The sequence below is a fragment of the Fukomys damarensis genome, unplaced genomic scaffold, assembly GCF_012274545.1.
Source record: "Fukomys damarensis isolate Sample0158 unplaced genomic scaffold, DMR_v1.0_HiC HiC_scaffold_28, whole genome shotgun sequence".
In the NCBI taxonomy this organism is placed as follows: domain Eukaryota; kingdom Metazoa; phylum Chordata; class Mammalia; order Rodentia; family Bathyergidae; genus Fukomys; species Fukomys damarensis.
In genome coordinates this window covers 40,340,755-40,345,937 of record NW_022900940.1, presented here as the reverse complement: position 1 = coordinate 40,345,937, position 5,183 = coordinate 40,340,755, and the positions used below count along the sequence as shown (strand labels likewise).

Below are 5,183 nucleotides of genomic sequence, written 5' to 3'. Positions count from 1 at the left end.
GAAAAAAAAAAAAAAAAAAAAAAAAAAAAGTGAGCTAATAAAACTTTTTAAATAAAGTACCTAGTGGCAGGTGTTTTGTTGTTGCAACACAAATGGACTAAGTCCTGTCATATGTTTTTTAAAGTTTGGTATTCAGTGCCATACTCCCTCTATGACAGGAGTGCCCATGGGACTGTAGATGCTCTCAGGTCCAGAATGAGGGATCCACAACTCAGCTTGCTCTTTGAGCCTGCGGGGGGTTGACTGACTGTGTCAACATGGATAAGTAACGCCCAACCAAACTGGCTCGGCGTAGTTCCCCACCCTAGGGAGGATTACCACTAGAATGGAACAAAGGACGAAGAAGGAAGGATGGCTTCTGTTTTCTTCTGCGGCACTCCAGTCTTTGCTTTCATCTTGGACATCATCTTCTGGCTTCTGGTGCAGACTTTATAGTCTTCTACCAAAGACCCTACAGCCTCCTGATTCAGACTCACGTGGGACACTACACTGAACTCTGGGCCTTTGACTGGATCCTTCAGATCCCCAGCGTACAGACAGACCTTTTGTACTCTCCCATATCCATCTTGGGGTGGCCAAGATTTAAGCCAATCTTATAAATTCTTATGTATTTATCTGTCCTTAAAAAATCTGTTTTCCTTAGTAAGCGCTGACTGATCCAGAACCCATCAGCTTCCAGGTTATGCTCCTACCAGTTGCTGGTCCAATGCACCATACCCAGTGGGGGTAGAAAAGTCAAGCCAGACTCCTCCACTTCTGATAGACACATGGCCAAGCCCATGGTGTAATGGTAGCCCCACGAATTTTGCAACCACTGCAGTGGGATGTGCTAGGTACCTGGCTGAGCTGGGCAGGAGCCCTGCCCCTGCTGAGTCGCCAGCTATGACACTGGTATCTTGGGGCAGGGATGGGTACAACCATGTGCCACCATTATTGGGACATGGGCATTACAGGGCACCTGAGTCACCCCTAACCATTGCCACACTCATTCTCTGGCCCCTGATGGGTGGAACAGGGTAGTGGCCAGTGGGAGGTCAGGTAGGGTTCAGATGAGGGAATAAGGAACAGAAGGGTGTGAGCCTTCCCTCAAGGCAGTAGGAGGCCAAACAGTGGCTCCAAGCCTCCAAACTTCCAAACTTGTCCTTTTCGACTTCACTTACAGACACAAATTCTAGGATGAGAGTGTTAAGAATCTCAGTGTGATGGCTGCAGAACATTAAGCTCCAGGAGTGAGCCCTTCTCTGTGCCCTCTACCGGTTGCAGAGGCATTAAAGCCAGTCCAGAGGTCAGAAAGGTTACAGCTGGATTTCACAGGGAGCAGGAAACTGGCAGCTGGCAGTAGGTCAGGCTCTCGGGCTCCTATTGCAAAGCTTGTGGCCCGTGTGCCATGTGTGCTTGTGGTCTGTGTCAGTCAGTTTTCCAGCACTGTGACAAGATACCTGAGAATGTCAACTTAAGGGAGGAAAGGTTTGTTTTGGCTCAGTTTCAGAGGTCTCATTCCTCTGTCAGCTGGCTCCATTGCTATGGACCTGTGGAGAGGCAGAGCACCGCGGTGCTTGGAGCACTCAGCAGAGCAAAGATGCTCACCACATAGCAGCTGGGAAGGGGCACAGGGCCCAAACATAGCCCCCAAAGACCCATTTCCTCCAGCTGCACCCCATTTCCCAAGTTTCCATCACCTCCCAAATAGCACCTTCACCTGGGAATCGAGCTATCAACACATGGCCTTTGAGGAACACTTAAGAGTCAAACTCCAACGGCCTTCCTTTTATTGTCAGGCACTACCCTGCATGCTACAGGACCAAGAGGGCCTCTCCGTGCCTGTAGACAGGCTGAGGACTTTTGCTGCCTAGTAATAGGACGTCTGTTTACAGTTGGAATGTGATCCAGATTCGCTCTCACAGTGACTTCGCTGCAAAGTTATAACACGTGGGTATGCGTAGCGCTCACCTGATTTTAACCACCAAAAGCTGCTGATAATCCACAAAGGAGCCTGGAAACAAATTGGCAGGTGGGTTTACTGTATCTTTCTAGCCTTTCTCCTGATTTGTAATCACAGTTTCCCTTGGTATCCACAGGGGATTGGTTGCAGGACCTCCAGTGAATACAAAATCAAAGAATTTTTTTTGAGTCCCTTATCTAAGAAAGAGTAATATTTGCATAAAACCCACCTACCTAATCTCACTTATAAACCTGCCTACATCCTTCAGTATGCTTTAAATCATTTCCAGATTAATTATAGAACATAATGCAATGTAAATACTATGTAAATAGCACTTAAACTAAAAAAGTCTACCTGTTTAATACGGATATAATTTCATGTTTGAAATATTTTCAATCCACCATTGGTTGAGTCTACAGATGTAGAATTCATGGATGTGCAGGGGTGACTGTATCTGAAAGGTCTCTTTGCTTACTTATGGATTGTCAGTTGGCTTTTTATTGTCCTAAAGTTGATGGTGTTGGCTCCCCCTCCCACCCCCAGTTCCATCTTCCTGGGACTCAGCACAGCTCCTGGCCCTGACTGGGGCTCATCATGGAATCACATACCATCTACTGTGAAACCGGTTTGTCACATGATCTGCTTGCCATGGGTGGAAAGGAGGGGAAGGCGGTTTCGTAGTTGTCTGTAAGGACCAACTAACCTTTAGCTGTCTGGTTATCCAGCATCTGTAGATTCACATCTAGTATTATTTTCCAGTTGCACTAGACTTTTAAATAGTTGAGAAAGAGGTCAAAAATACTTTTTTTTTTGTACCAGGGATGAAACTCGGGATTGTGTACTTGTGAGGCAGGCAGCAGAACCATTGAGCTAAATCCCCAGCCCTCAAAAATGCTTTTGATTCACTATGTATAGTACTTCTGCCTTCATCCGTTTTCCAGACTTGAGTTTGTTCTATGCGCAGTCATGCACAGAGGAACATAGGATTTGACAGATTTAAATTTGTATTCTAGTCTCACCCTTGAAAACAATGCCAACATTGCAGTAGGTAAGTGCTAAGCTCTTTTGAATTCTGAATCCTTCCTGTAAAGATACTCTCTTTGAAGGGAAAACAAGTAAGATTTTGCACATTAGAGTGCCAGCAGAGCTCCTGGAACACAGTAGGCGATCAGTATACAGAACAGCAGATGTAATCTTTGGGATCAGAGAAGGTATTAAGTGATGTTTGATTTGGGATTTTCTATTAGCTGCTCTCTTACCTCCTTTTCTCTGATATTAGCCCTAGATGTCTAAAGCAGACAAATAACCTTAAAGAATCAGTGTATGACGACACAGTATTTTGCTTCCTAATCTAACATGTCCATCGTTGGTGGACTGGGTACTGTGTTCCTTCCGCATGGCTGCCATATTCACTCTGGAACCCGGGATGACAGAACTTTGCTGGTTGTGCTGGAAGAGAGTGCTCTGGTGATTCTCACACAGGCAACTAAATGCTTCGCTCGGAAGTGATGTACAGCAGTTTTGCTCATTGCTTATTGGCCAGCACTGGTCATGTCATTGCAGGGGACCTGGGAGTATAATCTTACAGTTTTAGTCTGTTTGAATTGCTATAACAAAATGCCATGAACCAGATGGCTTATAAACAGCAGAAACTAAGTTTTCATAGTTCTAGAGCCTGAGGAGTCTAAAATCAAGGTGTCAGCAGATTGGATGTCTGGTGAGGATCTGTGACCTGGTGCAAGATGGTACCTTCTTGCTGTGTATTCATGTGGAGGGGAAAAGGGGCTTCTCTGAGGCCTCTTTCCTAACAGAATTAATCTCATTCATAATGAGCTTCCTTCTTATAACCTAATCACCTCTTATAACCGAATCACTTTCCATATACCATCACCCTGGGGTTATGATTTCAACATATAGATTTTGGGGATCACAAACATTCATACTAGAGCACTTACTATGTGTTCAGAGGTTGGTGAACAGCATGATAAGTACTTTTTTTGGGGGGGGGCTGTGCTGAGGTTCGAACCCAGGGTCCCATGCATACTAGGCAAGTATTCTACCACTGAGCTACAGCTCCACCTCAGCAGCTACTCTAACACACCCTTGACTGTACTATGTATGTTAAATACAAAACCATAGTTCTATGAATAGGTTTTATTATATTCAGTGTGAGGAAAATGGCATTAACTGGACAGATAGTTTTCCTAAGGTCAAATAACTAATAGGTTGTGTGAGTCTGAAATCCAGATCAAACTTGATAGCAAAAGCCTTGCTTTTAAAATTTATTCTTTGAGGAATATTAATGAATATCTGCAATCTTCAGGCAGAACTGACCTTTATAAATTCAAATACAAGCTGTAGGGAGTCCAGGAGAAACTGGCAGGTTTCTGTCCTGCTGTTGTCCTGCACCACCCCTCTGCTATGGATGGAAGAGCTGCATGGATTACCCGAATGCACCTGGCACTGCCCCTTTCAAACCTAGAAGTTTGCACCCTACTCCACCCTCACCTCCGTTTTAGAACTTGAACCTTCAGAATGATTAACATCTTCAGTAACTCAAGTTTTAGCCCTTCGTCCTGGATCAGTCCAGCCCCTGAAGTCCTCCTGTCTCCTGGACTCCTGTAACACTTCCTGCCCTCTTCTTAGCAAATATCACGTATTGTCTAATCAAGATAGGTTGCTGAGAAACATCAGTTTTCCTAGGCATTGCAAGGCACATAGATATTACCCTTGGTGGTAAAGTTATTGTATCAGTCACTGCTTACTAGAGAAACAGATTTAATGCAAGATATACAAATATATAGGATTTTACAAGGTAGGCTTACAATGGCCACCTGCAGTCAGGTGTAGAAGAGTGCACAAGGTCTGACGGTGAGTTGAAGATCTGAAGGATCCAGAAGGTTGGAGCTTACTGTAATGTCCCTTGCAAGCCCATATTGGGAGGCCAAAGGGTCTGCAATGGAGGGCTGATGGTTTTTGCTGGAGGCTGAGTCCATGCTGGAAGCCAGGAGATGACGTGGCTGAAGGTGAAGGTGAAGACTGGAGCTTTTCTGAAGAAACAGAAGTGAGCTTTCCTTCGTTTCCCTTTTCTTGCATTCAAGTAACAAGCTTATCGGTGGGCACCACACCCAGGATGGATACACTGTCTTCCATAAATCCTTTCAGCCACATCCAGAAGTATGCTGATTCAATTCAGGTGGGCATTTCTCACTCAAATTGACACAGTAAGTGAACGGTCACA

The 5,183-nt window shown here is 44.9% G+C and overlaps 1 long non-coding RNA gene across 2 annotated transcripts in view; it reads left to right on the top strand.

Annotated features, from left to right (window-relative positions):
* The window catches only part of LOC104875493, a 74,136-nt gene extending 72,148 nt beyond the window's left edge, over nucleotides 1-1,988 (top strand). For both annotated transcript variants that reach the window (XR_784080.2, XR_784079.1), the window contains exon 3: nucleotides 1,779-1,988. This is a non-coding gene — a long non-coding RNA (uncharacterized LOC104875493). The remainder of the gene's footprint in view (nucleotides 1-1,778) is intronic.
* The last annotated feature ends 3,195 nt before the right edge of the window (nucleotides 1,989-5,183 follow it).